Source organism: Myotis nattereri, assembly GCF_964212035.1.
Source record: "Myotis nattereri genome assembly, chromosome: 18".
NCBI classification, from domain to species: Eukaryota; Metazoa; Chordata; class Mammalia; order Chiroptera; family Vespertilionidae; genus Myotis; species Myotis nattereri.
The window spans coordinates 37,840,770-37,860,001 of record NC_138093.1 but is presented as its reverse complement, the minus strand read 5'-3'; positions in this window follow the sequence as shown (position 1 = coordinate 37,860,001).

Here is a 19,232-nt window from a genome sequence, read left to right as displayed (position 1 = left end):
CAAATTGTGCTCTAACTTCTTTTTCTAAGAGGAAACAGGACAGGATAAAAGCACTTAGGACTTTGGGGTAGAGGGAAAGCGGGGCTTAGGGTGCACAAAACCCAAGGTTAGTGATTTTGTGGGACTTCTCCATACAGAGCTGTGTCTATCCTGTGGTTCAGGTGCCTTTTCTGCTCAAACGGTACTGACCACTTACATTAATCTTCCTGTTTCTCTATAAAATATGTGACTCGTCGCATTTGAAGTCACTGTTACCAAACCAGAATTAAAACAATGTTACATAAGGCATCACTGCGGTTATGCTCCATGTTAGCATATTTTGTATGTACGAGCCCATCTGGATTTGTAGTGAGATATATTTGTGCTTGTCACCACATCCAATGTTCTGCCTTTGCTGCAGCCCCAGAAGCTTTGTGAATATAATTTTTTTATTCACAAATGTTGTGAAAACACGTGATCATAGGATTTGGAGTTTGTATTTTAATTTTATAAATCAATCATTTGCTAACGCTTATAAATTTAAACAATATAAAGCATAAAATGTAAAAAATTAAAGTCTTCCCTGTAATGTAACACAAGTGGCCCCCATTGTTAAACATTAAGCATTGTTAAAATCACAGCTCTGCAGAGATTTTTCTATTTTTGTACAGGCATTTATACATCATTGTAAATATGTAAATATTTAGAAATATACCTATTTAATAAAATACCATGAAATATTTTTTAAAAGTTGAAAATGCTACCATTTATTCCTCTAGACAAACATATCAATGCACAAATATGATGAATTATAAAAAGAAAATTATATGATAAGCTCAAAAACAGCCTCTGATTCTGAATTCTGTCAATGTTCTTACCTTTTGCGGCAGCATGAATGGACATTATTATGCGAAGCCAAGTAAGCCAGGCAGAGAAAGACGAATATCACATGATCTTACTTTATGGAATCTAATAAACTGAAGAACAAAATAGAAACAGAGGCATGGATACACGGACCAGACTGACCGCTGTCAGAGGGGAGGGGGGAGGAGAGACTGGATAAAAGGAGGCGAAGGGATGAGACAAAGCACATATATTCATAACCCATGCACACAGGTACAGTGTGGTGATCGCCAGAGGGAAGTGGCGGTGGGGTGGGTGGAGTTGGGCAAAAGGGCGGAAAATGGAGACATCTGCAACAGTGTCAACAGTAAAAATAAAGTAAAAAAAAAGGAAGACTGAATATTATTATAATCTTGAAAGTAGTCAGCCACATGGTAAAAAATAGATACTATAAAATGTCTCCAGTCTCTAGGTGCTTTCTGTGTTATACATAAATATATTGCTGGCCAATTACTGTTTCCCACAGACACTTTATTGTTTTGTTAATCCTCCCCTGAGGATATTTTTCCATTGAAAAGAGAGGGATGGGTGGGGGGGGGGGCGGTCAACTGGGGAAAAAAAAGACATATGTAAAACTTTAGACAATAATAATAAAAAAAAAGCCCTAACTGGCTTGGCTCAGTGGATAGAGCATCGGCTTGCAGACTAAAGGGTCCCAGGTTCGATTCCGGTCAAGGGCATATACCTTGGTTGTGGGCACATCCCCAGTAGGGGGTGTGCAGGAGGCAATTGATTGAGGTTTCTCTCTCTTTGATGTTTCTAATTCTCTATCCCTCTTCCTTCCTCTCTGTAAAAAAAGTCAATAAAATATATTAAAAAAATAATCATAATAATAAAAAAAAAGAAAAGGAAAGAGGAAAAGACAGAGAGAAACATCGGTGTGAGAGAAACACATTGACTGGTTGCCTCCTGCCCGGGCCGGGCTGGGGAGGAGCCTGCAACCAAGGTACATGCCCTTGACCGGGATTAAACCTGGGACCCTTTGGTCCGCGGGCTGATGCTCCATCCACTGGGCCAAACTGGTTAGGTCCCCACAGATTCTTTCTTACACTGCAGAAGCCCAGCGGGCTGGGCACTCTTCTAGACGGCCCGTGGTCGGCAAACTGCGGCTCGCGAGCCACATGCTGCTCTTTGGCCTCTTGAGTGTGGCTCTTCCACAAAATACCACAAAATACCACAAAATACCACGTGCGGGCGCGCACAGACAGTGCAGTTGAAACTTGGTGGCCCATGCGCAGAAGTCGGTATTTTGTGGAAGAGCCACACTCAAGGGGCCAAAGAGCCGCATGTGGCTCGCGAGCCGCAGTTTGCCGAGCCGCAGTTTGCCGACCACTGGACTAGACTTAGGGAAATCAAGACCCTGAAGATCAGCTGCCAGCAAAGTGGAGTGGACCCTGTGAGGTCCTTGGCTACGCCACCCACAAGTAATACCTGTGAACCCTTCACTGGTCTTTAATTCCTTTTGAAAAGAACAGGGTGACCGAGACCCCAGCTGGCCAGGAGAAGACCCAGACATCTCAGAAGTAGACTGCTGCCACCCAGGAGTCCTGACTAGGCCTGCATCACCCTACACTGGTACTGTAGTTACCATAGTAACCTAATCATTTCACTAAACTCTCCACTTCAACTTGCTATTGTTTTGGTTAAACACTGTGCTATACTTTCCTGATTGTGATATTTGCTTGTATGGTCCTAGTGTTCTGCTTTGTTATGCTTTCTTGAACTTTTTTTTGAAGAATTAAACCACATCCTTTGTCTCCTTATCAGCAGTAAGCAGCTAGAGCAGTCACTGCCCCTATTCTGCACAATTGAGAAATGAACAAAAAGGTGGGTTTGTAACCTAAGAACCAGCTCAAACTGGCCCTATCCTGTTTCTTTTTTCTTTTTTTTTACTCTCTCTCTCTCTCTCTCTCTCTCTCTCTCTCTCTCTCTCTCTATATATATATATATATATATATATATATATATATATATTTTTTTTTTAAATATTTTTATTGATTTCAGAGAGGAAGGGAGAGGGAGAGAGAGACAGAAACATCAATGATGCAACTCAGGCATGTGCCCTTGGCCAGAATCGAAACTGGGAGCCTTCAGTCTGCAGGACAATGCTCTACCCACTGAGCCAAACCAGCTAGGGCCCTATCCTGTTTCTTACAAGATATTGAGAGAGACAACAAAACAAAACTGCAAGTCATGCATGTGAAGCACATGTGCAGGAGAAAATGTTACAAATTAAATTCAGAACCGAAAAGGGCTGTGGGACATTTACACTACGGAATACTGTGCAGTTAGGAAAAAGAGGGGCCTCTTACCCTTTGGGACAGCATGGAGGGGCCTGGAGAATACTATGCGAAGTGAAATAAGCCCATCTGAGAAAGACAAGTATCACAAGATCTCACTTATTTGTGGAACCTAATGAACAAAATGAATTGACCAACAAAATAAGACCTGAAGCAGGGAGGCATGGAACAGACTAACATACTTTGATGGGGGGTTTGGGGGGATGAGAAGAGGTAAAACAAAGAACTTATATACTTATATGCACAGCCCATGGACACATGCAGTAGGGTAGTGAAGACCTAGGAGTGGGGGGGTAAAGGCTGTAAGGGTGGAAAATGGGAGATATCTGTAATACTACCAACAATTAAAATATATTAAAAATATTGAATGTAAACTGTAATTGAATATATCTATATGTATATATATATTTATATTTATATTTATATTTTTTATTTTTTTATTTTTTACAAAGGACCTGATTATGACTGGAACCTGGACATCAGAACCCTTTCGGAGGCAAAGGATCTGTTGTCCAGGAAGATCTTGTGCTGAAACCTCTTCAATTTTGCCCCAAACCCCAGATCAGGGAGACAGACGTGAGCTTTGCTTCTTGCCTCCTTGCCGGTCCGCCTTGCAATAACATGTTTGCTTTTCTCAGCAGCGGGTGCCATAGTACTGGCTTCTATGGCCATCGGGCAGCAAGTCCGTGCTCAGCAATGTGCCTGTTACTGTCTTGGGTGAATTTAGTCATTACTATGACATGTGCTTTATATGCATTTTGACACTGACTTCTGTCATAGTGACTTTGGAACCCCAAATTCAACCAAATATATCGAGAGCTCTCTTGAGTTAACTAGCCCCTTTTTCCTGCTCTGTTCTCATAACCAACTGCCTCAAATGGGAGATGTTATTTATTTTGTTGCGAATTGTGCTTCACAAAGATTCTCTTTGCCATACCTCATCTTGTGTGCCATTCAAGACATTGAACAGAGTTTACAGAGAAGGTGGTTGTCCTGCATTGGTTGCAGTGGTCGGCAAACTGTGACTCGCGATCCACATGTGGCTCTTTGGCCCCTGAGTGTGGCTCTTCCACAAAATACCGACTTCTGCGCGTGGGCCACAAAGTTTCAATCACACTGTACGTGAGCACCCGCACGTGGTATTTTGTGGAAGAGCCACACTCAAGGGGCCAAAGACCTGCATGTGGCTCGTGAGCCGTAGTTTGCTGACCACTGGGTTAGAGTATTTGTTTGCTGCCACCTGTGGGATTTCTCATTCAAGGGTCTGCCGACTGATCCAAGAGGCTTTTATATCTACGTGTAACTCTGCTTCCCTCTGGTACCTGTGCTCCATATTGCTGGTGGCTAAATATCCTTGTATAAGGAGTATGTGTATTTCTCACTTTGGAAAAACCTACACACACAGAAGTTCACTTCTCTCTCCATCATAATTTTAAACATGAAGTTACCTTTTCCTCCAATATTTGCTAAATCTCCTAACCTCTAGCTTTGGTTCCTGGCTTGCATCAAAATTTAGGTAGGCTTCCAGATTATGTCTATCCATATGCAAATGTCTATCCTATATAATAAAAGGCTAATATGCAAATTGTCCCCTCGACCAGGAGTTTGACCAGGGGGAGGGGCCAGCTGGCCTACCCCACCCGTGCACGAATTTGTGCACCGGGCCTCTAGTCACCCACAAAATACAGAACAGGATCCGAATGAAATATGTTAATTATTTTAGGGAACTTATTGCCATTATTGTGGCTCATCCACCTCACGATGACATTTGACTCTAATAACTCATTGCTTCTTTTCCCACCTGCAACCCTCACTTTCACAAAAACCACAAATTCCAGCTCACACCATTTGGCAACACTTTGACAAATACTAATTCTCAACCTAAAAGGCAGGCCACATTCTCATGGAGAACATGCTAGAATCAACGGAAAGACAGATATTTTGAAAAATTCACTCTGAAGTTATTTTGTTGATGGTTTCTTTTGCTGTGCAGAAGCTTTTTAATTTTGATATAGTTCCATTTGTTTATTTTTTTATTGTTTCCCTTACCCTTGGAGACATATTGGCAAAAATACTGCCATTTTTCATAACATATCAATTTAGGTTTTTGCCAGTCACAATCCCAACGTTAGATTTACCCAGAGAGAGGCCCTGCTTGCGCCACGCAGGCACCTGGGGCTTGGCAGTGACTCACCGTCTTTGGTCATAGTCTTCTTTTTGAGCATCTACCACCACCTCTTTCCTTTGAAAATCACTTGACAGTGCTCTACACTCACTACCATTGAGACTGGGTCTGGGCTAGTCTCAGCACTTAATCCCCAAAGACCTTACCATCAGGCCTTGCTATGGAGCCAGCTCAGACTTTAATGACGGAGGACACTGAAAATTATAGAAACCCGTTCTTAACACCATGATCCATACCCGCCTGAACTCTGACTTCCGCATTTGCCCACAGCTCTACCAGTCCCGAGGAGAAAGGATTCTGTCTTGTTTGAGTTGACCTTTGATTTTACAGGGGCCTAGAAGGGCAGGGGCCTAGATGGGCACAACGAAATCCTACACTGGGGATTTTCCCAAACAAATGGTAGGGGTTTTTCTTAAACTAGGGAGGGTGGTTTCCCAGGCAGCTGCAACTTGCTGACATGTTTCCATTTTCTCCCCCTGGAAGCAGAAGTTGGTCCTAAATATCAGTTTACATTAAAAAATATATTATATTATATTGATTTCAGAGAGGAAGGGAGAGGGAGAGAGAGATAGGAACATCAATGATGAGAGAGAATCATTGATTGGCTGCCTCCTGCACGCCGCACACTGGGGATCCAGCCCGCAACCCGGGCATGTGCCCTGACTGGGAATGGAACCGTGACCTCCTGGTTCATAGGTTGGTACTCAACCACTGGGCCACACTGGCGAGGCTCAGTTTAAATTTTTTACCTTTGCTTTGTTTATCTCTAGTATTGGGGGTGCTGCCGGGTTTCCATATCCAATATTCCACAATCGTCTCATCTTCCTGGGAGCATCTACATAATAGCTGCTTCTGAAACTTGTACTTGTACCTGTTACCTTACCTGCTTACCCTCCGTTCCGGAGAGAGATAAAACTTCTCATTAGTGCAAGGGGCATCTAAACATTGAGAATTTAGGACAGTGCTATGAATGTCACTCTGTTATAGTCACTGCCTGCATCAGGGCTCTCCCCTGTTTAGTTTAAGCTAATGGGTAGACTTAGAATACAGCTAAGAGAAGATGCTTATCATGGTCATAACCTACAGGCCAAAGGTACCACAGACCAGCTAATCCTTCACAGGCTTGGTAGACATTGGGACTCCAATTTTTTAAAAAAGGAATATTTTGAAAAGCTATGTCAGCATCCGTTACCTGGGTTGTGTAGGGAAATGTACCAGTTGGCTATTGAGGAAATGTACCAGTTGGCTATTGAGGAAATGTACCAGTTGAGACTGGTCATACTGCACAGAGAGTCTGCCACCTGAAGTACTGCTGGAGATATTGGGAAAGGTTACGTTTCCTTTCAAAGTTCCCAAGAGCAGGAGAGGAGTTTTATTTCAAATTTAACAGAATCTGTTTTCTGAAACTCACGGTGCCTCTGCCCTAGTAGACATGATAGACCTTTAAAGCAAGGCCTGCTCTCGAGGGAAGTTACTTATCATCTCTGTAGCTGTTTCATTCTCCTGGCCATGGCCTCCACACCGGAGACATGGAGAGAAGACCGGCGGGAGTTCACAACGTTCCTCAGAGGGCTGCAAGATTTAACGTTGGAGAAGTAATCTTTACCCCCTAGTATATATGAGGTTTCATGAGTTCCCTTTGTTCTTCTGAGCCACTAGGTAGTATTGTTCCATTTGACGCCAAGTTATTAGATGTCTGTCAGTTGCCATGGCCCGTCCAGCCCCACTTGCCAAAGGCCACAAAGAAGAACTTCCCTGCTTTTCGGGTCACGCTTTCCCTGGAAACTATCAGTCCCTCCCCTGGCAGCTGCCATTCCTTTGTTTTGGGTGCGGTTGTGCCCCCTCCGCTGGGAAGCCCCAGACTGGGAGAGATGAGGCTTCTACAGAGAAAGGGGTGCATGTGGAGCTAGAGGGTGTGGGAAGAAGCCCTTTTCTGCAGGTTAACAGGTGCTCCAAGCTCTGTTTTCACCAGATGGGCGTCCTCTCCATCCAAGACAGGATGCTCTGGCGCACAGGAGCCACGGCAGCTGTGGAACCTTCCAGGTTCTGTGTTCTCCTGCTCGGATAATAAACCGGCAAAGTACACAGGTGTCTTCTCGTGGCTTAAAATGCTGGTGTGATTAACAAAGAGAAGAATCAGCTTTAATTACCTGCTAAGAGAGTTATAGTCTTCAAAAGTCTGACCTTTGAAAATATATAGTTTTTATCTCTGAGATTAGGAACAAGACAAAAATGCCCACTCTCACCACTACCATTCAACACTAGAGACACAAAACCGTGGCAGGTTCGGTCCCTACGCCTGGCCTGCGATCAGGGCCATCTTCCCCAGCTGCCTGCCGCCAGCCTCACCCACTCCCCCCCGCCCCCCTGCTGCCACGCACCCAGGTTCCCAGTTTGCCATCGGGCGATGAGAGCCTGCCGGCTGGGGAAAGGGACCGAGAGGTGGCCAGTGCACCTCATAGTGACTGGTTGAGCAGTCGTTCTGGTCGTTCTGCCGTTATGGTTGCTGAGCTTTTATTATGTAGGATAGTACTGGAAAACTAAGCAATAAAAAAGGGAACCCAAATTGGAAATAAAAAAGTAAAATTGTCACTTATTTCAGATGACATGATTCTATATAAAAAAACTTAAAGACACCACCAAAAGACTATTTGAAAGAATAAAATAATACAGTAATGTTACAGGATACAAAAGCAGTGTCTAAGAATCTATTGTGTTTTTATATACTAAAAAAATATCAGAAAAAGAAGTGAAAAAAATTCCATTTACAACTGAAAAAGAAAAAAAAAGAATAAAGTGCCTAGGAATAAAGTTAATAAAGAAAGTGAAATACCTATACTCTGAAAACTATAAGACATTGTTGAAAGAAACTGAAGTAGGCACAAGGAAATGGAAAGATATTTCATATTCATGTGTTGGAAGAATCAACATAGTTAAAATAACCATATAACCTAAAGCAATATACAGATTTGATGCAATCTTCATCAAAATCTCAAAGGATTTTTAAAAGAAATAGAACAAAAAAATTATCAGATTTATATAGAACCATGAAAGATCCTGAACTGTCAAAGCAACCATGAGAAAAAAAAAGAACAAAGCCAAAAGTATTCCCTGACTTCAAAATATACTACAAAGCTACGATAATCAAAACAGAATGGCATTGGCAGGAAAAGACAGACCAATGGAACAGAATTGAGGGAGAGCTTAGAAATTAAGTCACACATATATGGGCAACTAATTTTTTTTTTTTTTTTAATCAAGGAGCCAAAAAGAAACAATGAAGAAAGAAAAGCTTCTTCAATAAATGGTGTTGGGAAAATTGGATAGTCACATGCAAAAAAATGAAACTAGACTGCTACTTGACACCATACACAAAAATTAACTCAAAATGGATTAAAGATTTAAATATAAGACCTAAAATAAAATTTACATAAAGAAAACACTGATGCTATTTTTTTTTAAAATCCTCACCCAAGGATATTTTTCCATTGATTTTTAGAGAAGGGGGAAGAGAGGGAGCGAAGGAAGAGAGAAACATCGATGTGAGACCTGACTGGGCCTGGGCCAGGGAGGAGCCTGCAACTGAGGTATATGCCCTTCACCAGAATCAAACCTGGGAACCTGGGACCCTTTGGTCCTCAGGCCAACACTACCCACTGAACCACTTAGGGAAGTACTAAATTTATGGACCTTAATCTCAGAGAGGATTTTGTGAAATTGACACCGAAGGAAGTAAAAGCAAAAATAAACAAATGGGACTGCATTAAACTAACATTTTCTGCACAGTGAAAGAAACGGTAACTGTGGAAACTTTGGTTAATATGACCTTTTCCCCGTTTTTAATATTCAAACGGGCCTCACCCAGAACCTTGACTCACCTGCCTCCTTCTCCCTTGCACAGCCACTCCATTAATCATTAATCCCCCAGGACAGCGAGGTTTTGGTCAGCATCATGTAATCTTAGGAAACAAAGCCTCCAGCTGGTTGACCCAAATACAGAGTTTCAGTCAAACTAGAGATAACATCTGGCCTCAGGTGTGTTTGAGCTCCAGGCCCAGCGAGTGGCATAACGAGATGAAGTGACACCATGGCTGACATCGGGACCAAATGTACTGATCCACTACCCCCTACCCTGACCCTGACCACAGCCCTAATTCCTAGTTACCGACTGATGATTTGCCCTATGCACACAGCCCAGCACCTGGAAGCCAGTGGGGAGCCAGGTATTGAGCATTTGCTCACCTGTCTCTGGGCATCAGCCACTTTCCAACACTAAACTCTTCCTTTCTTTGCTGCAAGTCCTGTTCATGTCTTCAGTGAGCATTGATGCACACAGGCAAAAGAATCCCTTTAGTCTGGTAACAAGACCATCAATAAAACAAAAAGACAGGAAACGGAATGCAAGGAGATATTTGCAAACGATACTTAACGATAAGCGGCTAACATTCAAAATATATAAAGAACCCATACCAATCAACAACAACTACGACAATAATTCAATTAAAAAAAAAAGTGGACAGAGGGCCTGAAAAGATACTTTTCCCAAGATGATATATAAATGGCCATATGTGAAAAGCTGCCCAACTTCACTAGCTGTGAGGGAAATGCACTACTTAAGACATTTTTGAATGCTCCATTTTGGGAGCCTTTAAAAAATTTTTTCTCTCTCAAATTAAATCTTTATTGTTGAAAGTATTACATATGCCCCTCTACCCCCTCCCCCCATTGGTCCCTTCTAGCCCTCCCCCACCACCCGCCCTATTGTCTGTGTCCATGGGTTATTCATATATGCATACAAGTTCTTTGATCTCTTCCCACCCACCCGCCCTCCCCCGCCTTCCCTCTGATATTCTGCAGTCTGTTCTATGCTTCTATGTATCTGGATCTATTTTGTTCATCAGTTTATTTTGTTCATTAGATTCCACATATGAGTGAGATCATGTGATACTTGTCTTTCTCTGATCGGCTTATTTCACTTAACATAATACTCTCCAGGTCCCTCTATGCTGTCTCAAAGGGTAAGAGATCCTTCTTTTTTACTGCTGCATAGTATTCCCTGGTGTAAATGTACCACAGCTTTTTTATCCACTCATCTATTGATGGGCACTTGGGCTGTTTCCAGATCTTAGTTATTGTAAACTGTGCTGCTATGAACATAGGGGTGCATACATTCTCTCTGATTGGTGTTTCGGGTTTCTTGGGATTAATTCACTGGGTCAAATGGGAGTTCCATTTTTAATTTTTTGAGGAAACTCCATACTGTTTTTCATAATATCTGCACCAGTCTGCATTCCCTAGCAGTGTACTAGGGTTCCATTTTATTCACAACCTCATCAACATTTGTTGTTTGTTGATGTATTGATGATACCATTTTGACAGATATGAGGTGATAGCTCATGATGGTTTTAATTTGCATTTCTCTGATGGTTGGTGGTGTTGAGCATCTTTTCATATGTCTAGTTGCCATCTCTACTCTTTGGAGAAGTGTCTAAGGCTCAGGTCCTTTGCCCATTTTTAATTGGATTGTTTGTGTTTGGTGTTGAGGTGTATGAGTTCTTCATGCGTTTTGGATATTAACCCTTTATCAGCTGTATCATTGAAGACTATGTTCCCTGATTCAGTGAGTTGTCTTTTCAGGTTGTTGATGGTTTCCTTTGCTGTGCAAAAACGTTTTAGTTTGATGTAGTCCCATTTCTTTAGTTTTCCTTGTCTGAGGAGATATATCAGAAAAAATATTGCTAGGGAAAATGTCTAAGATTTTACTGCCTATGTTTTCTTCTAGATTTTTTATGGTTTTGAGTCTTATATTTAAGTCTTTAATTCAGTTTGAGTTTATTCTTGTGTATGGTGCAAGAAGGTGATCTAATTTCATTTTGTTTTGCATATATCTACCCCATTTCCCAATACCATTTAACGAATAGACTCTCTTTATCTTATTTTTATGTTTTTCATCATTTGTCAAATATTAATTGACCATAAAGGCATGCATTTATTTCTGAGCTGTCTATTCTGTTCCATTGATCTATATGTCTATTCTTATGCCAGTGCCATGCTGTTTTGATTACTATGGCCTTGTAGTATAGTTTGATATCAGGTAGTGTGATTCCTCCAACTTTGTTCATCTTTCTTTTTTTTAAAATATATTTTTTATTGATTAAGATATTACATATGTGTCCTTATCCCCACGTTACCCCCTACCCCCCACCCCGCTCATGCCCCCCCCCCCCCCCGATGTCATTGTCCATTGGTTAAGCCTATATGCTTGCATATAAGTCCTTTGGTTGATCTTTCCCCCTACCCCCACCCTCCCCTACCTTCCCTCCAAGGCCCGACAGTCCAATCAATGCCTCTCCATCTCTGGATCAGTCCTTGTTCATCAGTTTATGTTGTTCATTATATTCCACAAATGAGTGAGATCATGTGGTATTTATCTGCTCTCCAGTTCCATCCATGCTGTGGCAAATGGTAAGAGTTCCTTTTTCTTCTTCCTCTTCTTAAAGAATACCTTTCAGCATTTCATATAATGCTGGTTTGGTGGTAATGAACTCCTTTAGCTTTTTCTTATCTGTGAAGCTCTTTATCTGACTTTCAGTTTTGAATGATAGCTTTGCTGGATAAAGTAATCTTGGTTGTAGGTTCTTGGTATTCATCACTTTGAATATTTCTTGCCACTCTCTTCTGATCTGCATGGTTTCTGTTGAGAAATCAGCTGACAGTCGTATGGGTACTCCCTTGTAGGTAACTGACTTTCTTTCTCTTGCTACTTTTAAGATTCTCTCTTTGTCTTTTGCTCTTGGCATTTTAATTATGATGTGTCTTGGTGTGGTCTTCTTTGGGTTCCTTTTGTTGGGGGTTCTCTGTGCTTCCTGGACTTGTAAGTCTATTTCTTTCACCAGGTAGGGGAAGTTTTCTGTCATTATTTCTTCAAATAGGTTTTCAATATCTTGCCCTCTCTCTTCTTCTGGTATCCCTATAATTCTGATGTTGGTACGCTTGAAGTTGTCCCAGAGGCTCCTTACACTATCTTCATATTTTTGGAATCTTTTTTCTTTTTCGGTTGGGTATTTTTGTTTCTTTGTATTTCAAATCTTTGACTTGATTCTTGGGATCCTCTAGTCTGATGTTGGATCTCTGTATATTATTCTTTATTTCAGTTAGTGTATGCTTAATTTCTAGTTGGTCCTTTTTCATATCCTCAAGGGTCTCACTAGATTTCTTGAGGGTCTCACTAAATTTATCGGCAGTTTCTATAAAATTCTTGAAAAACCTTATAAACGTGGTTTTGAACTCTATATCCAGTCGTTTGCTTTCCTCCATTTCTGTCATTTGTGACCTGTTTCTTTGTCTCCACATTTTTTATGCTTCCCTGTGTTGGTAGAGTGGTTTTGTGTGCTAGGTGTCCTGTAGGGCCCAGTGGCTCAGCCTCCCCAGTTACCTGAGGTGGACATTCTTGGTGCACCCCCTTGTGGGCTTTGTGCACAGTCTTGTTGTAGTTATGCCTTGATTGTTGTAGGATCACTGGGAGGAATTGACCTCCAGGCCAATTGGCAGTGAGAATCGGCTGTGTCTGCAGTGGGAGAACTTCTGTGCTGAAGACACCCTTCTGGGGCAAGACTTGCTTCAGTGGGGCTTTGGTGCTCACTGAGTCTGCCCCCTGGGTGTGTCCCTTATGGATCTGAGGAGTTGTAATCCGGATGGTCCCCCTCTGACCACTGGGTACACTGGTTCTTGGAGGTTACCCAGCAGGAGCTATGAAGAGAACTGCAGATTCCTCTTCCTTTTTTGGAGTTTGGAGGTGCCCTGATGAGGCCCAGCTGTGAAGCAATGCAAGCTGCTGTGGGGCCTTGGGCCTTCTCTTGGAAGTTCTGGGTCTGTGGCCCAGCTGCAGTTTTTTAGGTAATTTTCAGGTTGCAAAGGGCCAGGGCATTCATATGCAAAAGCCTCTGCTGCAGCCTGGGTGGGGCGGGGTCTCAGGGAATCAAAGGGCGGAGCAAGAAACTATGGCGAATTCTCAGCCCTGCCCTAAGGGGCCGCGCGCATCTCAGTGTCCTGATAATTTAATTGCTTCAAGCACCTCTGAGGGAAAGCCGCCCTCAAGTTCCGAGTTCTGCCTGCTTCCAGACAGTCCAGTTTCTCCTCGTATGAGTCCTGGGTCCCCAGAGATTCCCGGAACCGGAGTTCAGAGCAGTCAGGAGCTTGTGACTCCCTCCCGATTCAAAATGACAGCCGCGTCCTCAGGTACCAGCCCCTTTCCGCGCACTCTCGAGCCTCCGTACCTTTGCACTTTACTTCCGCAGCTCCTGACCCTCACTGTGCTTTTCTCTTTCCTTCTAGTTGTAGAATTTCCACTCCGCCAGCCTTCCTGTAAGTTCTGGATGATGTCCGTTTTGTCTTTTTATTGTGTTTTGAAGTTGTTGTAGGAGGCAGCAATTTCAGTGTTTCCCTATGCTGCCATCTTAGTTTCTCTCCATCTTCCTTTTTTTTAAAAAAAAAAGTGTTTTATTGATTTTTTACAGAGAGGAAGGGAGAGGGATAGTAAGAAACATCGATGAGAGAGAAACATCCATCAGCTGCCTCCTGCACACTCCCTACTGGGGATGTGCTCGCAACCAAGGTACATGCCCTTGACCAGAATTGAACCTGGGACCCTTGAGTCCGCAGGCCGATGCTCTACCCATTGAGCCAAACCAGTTAGGGCTCATTCCTCTTTTATATATTTTTTAGACTCTGTTTTATTTATTTCTGCTCTGATTGTTATCATTCTCTTTCTACTCACTTTGGGTCTTGTTTATTTATTTTTAGTTCCTTTATGATTAAAGTTAGATTGCTTAGTTGAGGTTTTTTCTGTTTTTGAGGTGTACCTATACCACTATGAATTTCCTTTTTAGAACTAAGAAGAAAACTTTTGATGCATTCCATAGATTTTGGGTTGTTGTGTTCACATTTCCATTTGTTTCATAGTTTCTTTTTATTTTTTTCTTGATCTCATTGTGAATCCATTCATGTTTTAGTAGAATGCTATTTAGTAGAATGCTATTTAGTAGAAGCTGAAAAACCTCCATGACTTTCTGTGTTTCTCAGTTTTTTTCTGGTGATTAATTTTAGTTTCCTACTATTATGAGGTCAGAGAAGATGCTTGATGTAATTTCAAACATTTATAATTTATTGATACTTATTTTGTGTCCTAACATGTGGTCCACCTTAGAAAATATTTCAGGTGCACTTGAAAAAAATATATATATTCTGCTGCTTTGGAATAAAAGGCTCTGAAGACACCAGTTAAAATCTTCTGATCTTGTCCTTGCCAGTGTGGCTCAGTTGGTTGGGCGTCATCTTGTGCATCAAATGTTGCCGGTTCAATGGTTGCCAGTTCAGTTCCCTTCCTGGTCGGGGCACATGCCCAGGTTTTGGGCTCAGCCCTTGGTAGGGGGTGTGCAGGAGGCAGCTGATGGATGTTTTGCTTTCACATCAATGTATTTCTCTCTCCCTCTCAGTTCCTTTTTCTCTAAAAACCAATAAAAAATTTAAAAGAAAGATGGCAGAGTAGGCAGACCTTTCCTGCACCTCCTCCTGTGGCCAGACTGGAAATAAATTGGGGAACATTCACCTGGAATTACCAACGGAGGTGCAGCTGAGGAGGAGACTTATAGCAAGGAAGGGCAGAAACCTCTTGGAAACTGGGAGGAAGGTGAGGTTGCTAGAGGGGCTGGCCCAGCTTCCACGGGGTGTGTGTGTGGGGCGGGGGGAGGGTGCGGGGGTGGTGTTTCCCTGAGAGGATCTAGGCCCAGACCCCAGGCCGGGCTCCCCAGTTCAGACACCAGAGCCAGGAATAGCAGCCCACATAACATCCACCATTAAGGGTGTTGAGACTTCTGGATGTTGGGGAGACCAGAGCCGATAGGAGATAAAGCCACAGCTTTTTTTTTTTTTTAAACATATTTTTATTGATTTCAGAGAGAGGAAGGGAGAAGGAGGGAGATAGACACGGCAATGATGGGAGAGAATCATTGATCGCTGTCTCCTGACATCCCCCACTGAAGATGTGCAAGAGCCTACCACCCAGGCATGTGCCCTGACCAGGAATTGAACTGTGACCTCCTGGTTCATAGGTTGACGCTCAACCACTGAGCCATGCCGGTCAGGCAAAGCCACAGCTTTTTTGTTTGCTTGTTTTGTTTTGTAACCCAGATGTTGTCGCAGAAGTTCCTGGAGCATCTTATAATCATCTGTGGACTCTGTGCCTGTTACATTGCTTGACTCTATTTCATGTCTCTCCTTGGAGGTTTCTCCTGTTATTTCACTTGGGGCATGTGTGTTTGTCTCCTCATTTTGGCTCCTCTTTGTTGTTGTTTCTATGGCTTAGGGAGATCTGCTGCTTCCCAATCTCGGTAGGATGGTCTTATGTAGGGGTGTCCTGGGATGCAGAGCCCTTGATCACCTGAGCTAGGCTCCCCAGGAATGTCCCCAGTGTGTGTTGCGTGAGCCCTCCAGTTGTAATCGAGTCTATATTTCTATTGGCCCATTTCTGTGTGTGTTCAGCCCTCAGGCTGGCTGACGCTGAGGATCTACCCAGACCACAGTGTGTAAGCTGCTGAGCAGGCACGGACACTAGAAGCATAATTCTCCTCGGTGGCGTCTGGTGCCTGCTGAGATGTCCCTTTGGACGTGCAGCTTGTGGAGCTGATCAGATGGCGCTCTCATGTTGTCTGTGGTGGCCCTGGGTGTTTTGGTTCTGGGGCCTCTTGAAACAGACTCTGGTGCAGGTCAATGTCAGATGCTGCCTGTGACTGGCCCTGAGCTAGCTATTTGGAGCCACAAAATGATCCACAATTTGTGGCTGCCTTTCCTGAGCCTGGGTGTGCCTGGGAAGGACTAAGCTGCATACCAAGGCCAGTTTCCACCAGCACCAAGCCCAGGGGCAGGTCAGCGTAAGGCTCAAGGCACCTGGACATCTGCCTCTGTCTGCCTCTGCCTGCCAGCTGCTTGTCAGCTGCTATTCCTCTATTGGGTGAGGTAGATTCTCTTTAGTCACGAGGTATGAGCGAGCAGTGTTCACCAGATTGGTGCAGGTTTGATGTCATTGCCAGTGCTGGTCTCAGGCCACTCAGCAAAAGGCTATCTGCCACCAGGTCTATACCAAGTCTATCTGCCACCTGCTGGGTGCCTGCATAGTTTTGTGTGTGTGTATGGGGGGCGGGGGTTAAGGTTTCAGGGAGTCATCAGGGTTTGGCCACCAGACCTTATCAGGCACAAACAAACCAAGATTTGGCCAAGTGAAGAGAAAACTTTGCGCCAGTCAGGCATGCGAGAAAAAAAATGGCCCTCATCCTAGAGCCACACACCGCAGTCTGTTCTAGGTTCTGCCAGGAGCCAGAGCTCAGCAGGGCGGGGCTGCCAGGTGTTGGGTGGATGAGCTAGTGACCTCCTACATGGGAAAGATGTCCATCAGGCTGGAGGGGAGTTGGTTGGAACAGCCCCCGCCCCACAGCCACTCAGTTTATCCAGATTCTGCGAGGACCTCCTGGGGAACTTGGGCTTGGTTGGGTGGGGCTTCTGGTAGTCGAGGTGGGGACTCCAGGAGCTCAGAAGGTGTGGCTAGCAGGTCCCTGGTGATAGGTGCCAGTCTTGTTCGTGAGAAAATTGAGGGAAGGGCTTCCACGCCAAAACCACCCAACTCAGTCGTTGACACCCCCTGAGTCTGCCTGAACCCCTACACCCCAAGCCAGGCAGCTAACTCCTCATCTGGGTGTGATCTTTGCAGGGTGGGGTGACAGGGTGTCCAGAGTGTGGAGCTATTGCATTATCGTAGGCTGATGCCATATTGACTCCCCCAAAACATGGCCAATGGTATGGGCGAGGGAGTCAGTACAGGGATCCTGGTGGTTGCCTCTTCAGTTCTCTCCCCAGAGCCACAAACCCCGGGCGAGTGGCTGTGTATGAGATTTTGTCAGTTGGCCCTTTAAGAAGGCACCTTGTGTCTAGCAGAGTCTGATCTCTCCCTGGCCGACAGAATCCCCAGTGATTTCCACAGCCAGATGTTACGTGGGCGCCTCCTACGGGATCTGGTGCTTTGGGCTGGGAAGCCCAGTGTGGGGTTGAGATCCCACACTCCCCAGGTGGAACCTTCGCAGAGAGCTATCCCTCCAGAACCTCAGCCACCGCCGTGGGAGTGGTCCAGCCCTTTTCACCTCTCAGACTTTCCTATCAGTCCTGACGTGGCTTCTTCTTGAAATCCCTGGTTATCTGACTTCTGTCCAGCTGGTCTTCAGCTGATTCTTTAGGTTGCTTGTTCCCTAGTTTAGTTGTAACTCCAGTTTGGTCCTGGGAGGAGGTGAGGGTAACTGCCACCTACTCTGCCATGACCTTGGACCCCTCCCCGAGTGGGCTTTTTCATCCGTTCTCCCCTCGCTTCTTCAGAGCTGGGGTCTCAAACAGCTTCCCACTGTGGCTGGTGGGGGGTTCATCATCTTTAGTTTGTTACTTTAACCTTGTTCAACCTTTGTAAGGAATTCTTTTTATTAAAGTCCCTTATTTTAACCACTAGGAAGAATTCTATTTCCACCTGGTATAAGGGCTCTCTTCTTAAATTGATTTTTAAACTCTGAAGTACTAGAAGACATATCTGTCATGTGTGTGTTAAGGCCTCCAGACCATTGTACAGTGGTTTGGAGCTAATGTCTCAAAGTTAACACCAAAGATTATTTTTCTTACTTCTTCCATTCTGCATGTATCTGTCTAGAGCAGCTGTGGGCAAACTACGGCCCGCGGGCCGGATCCGGCCCGTTTGAAATGAATAAAACTAAAAAAAAAAAGACCGTACCCTTTCATGTAATGATGTTTACTTTGAATTTATATTAGTTCACACAAACACTCCATCCATGCTTTTGTTCCGGCCCTCCGGCCCAGTTTAAGAACCCATTGTGGCCCTCGAGTCAAAAAGTTTGCCCACCCCTGGGCTAGAGCATCTCATGGGCTGGAATGACATGGTTTGGGAGGAATCTTCATCCTCCTGAGTCCTTGGACCACAATGCCTTCTAATATTATCGACTCCCACCATCATTTCTAACAAAGTTCTGTGTGTCTCTTCCTGTGGTCTGGGCAGGTTTCCACAGAGCAGCATCCACACAGTGTTGCCATGGTGTCACAATAGCAGGAATTGCACAGCGCAGCAGGCATCCCGAGTGCTGAAGGGGATTTCCCTGTGAAAGAGAACAGTAACTGATTTAAATGTTACCGGTTCTAGAGCTCCATCAACACTTTCTACAAAGTCAAAGCAAGCAGGGCAGTCTCTCCACAGGGACCTCATCTCTAAGACCCCTTACATTTCACGGAGCATCTCTCATCAATACACACACATCTGAGCAGCTCTGTAAAGAACATTGACTTTCTCAGCACCCAGGAGACTGTGGTGGGGAGAATGCTGAGTGGCACACAACTTTTCTACTTCCTGTTTTCTATTTCTATAAAATCGCTGAGGAATCACAGTGCCCAAACCCAGCTTCACATTCTGTGGGGACAGAATCTGCTCCAGGACCTGAGCTGCACGGACCCTCCCTGGGAGAACTGCTCACCTCCAACCTCATGCTGCGGTGGCTGCTGCTTCTGGCCCTCGGTGGGTAGAAAGCTAGAGCAGGACTTGGGTGGGGCCAGAGCAGAACCACCTGTGCGTGGGCATCTCAGGACCTCTTTTACTTATTTACTTACCGTTTAAAGCTTACTTTTATTTAATTTTTTGTTTTTTAATCCTCACCCGAGGATATTTTTCCATTGGTTTTTAGAGAGAGTGGAAGAGAGAGGGAAAGACATACAGAAATATCGATGTGGAAGAAACACATCGATTGGTTGCCTCCTGATGCACCCTGACC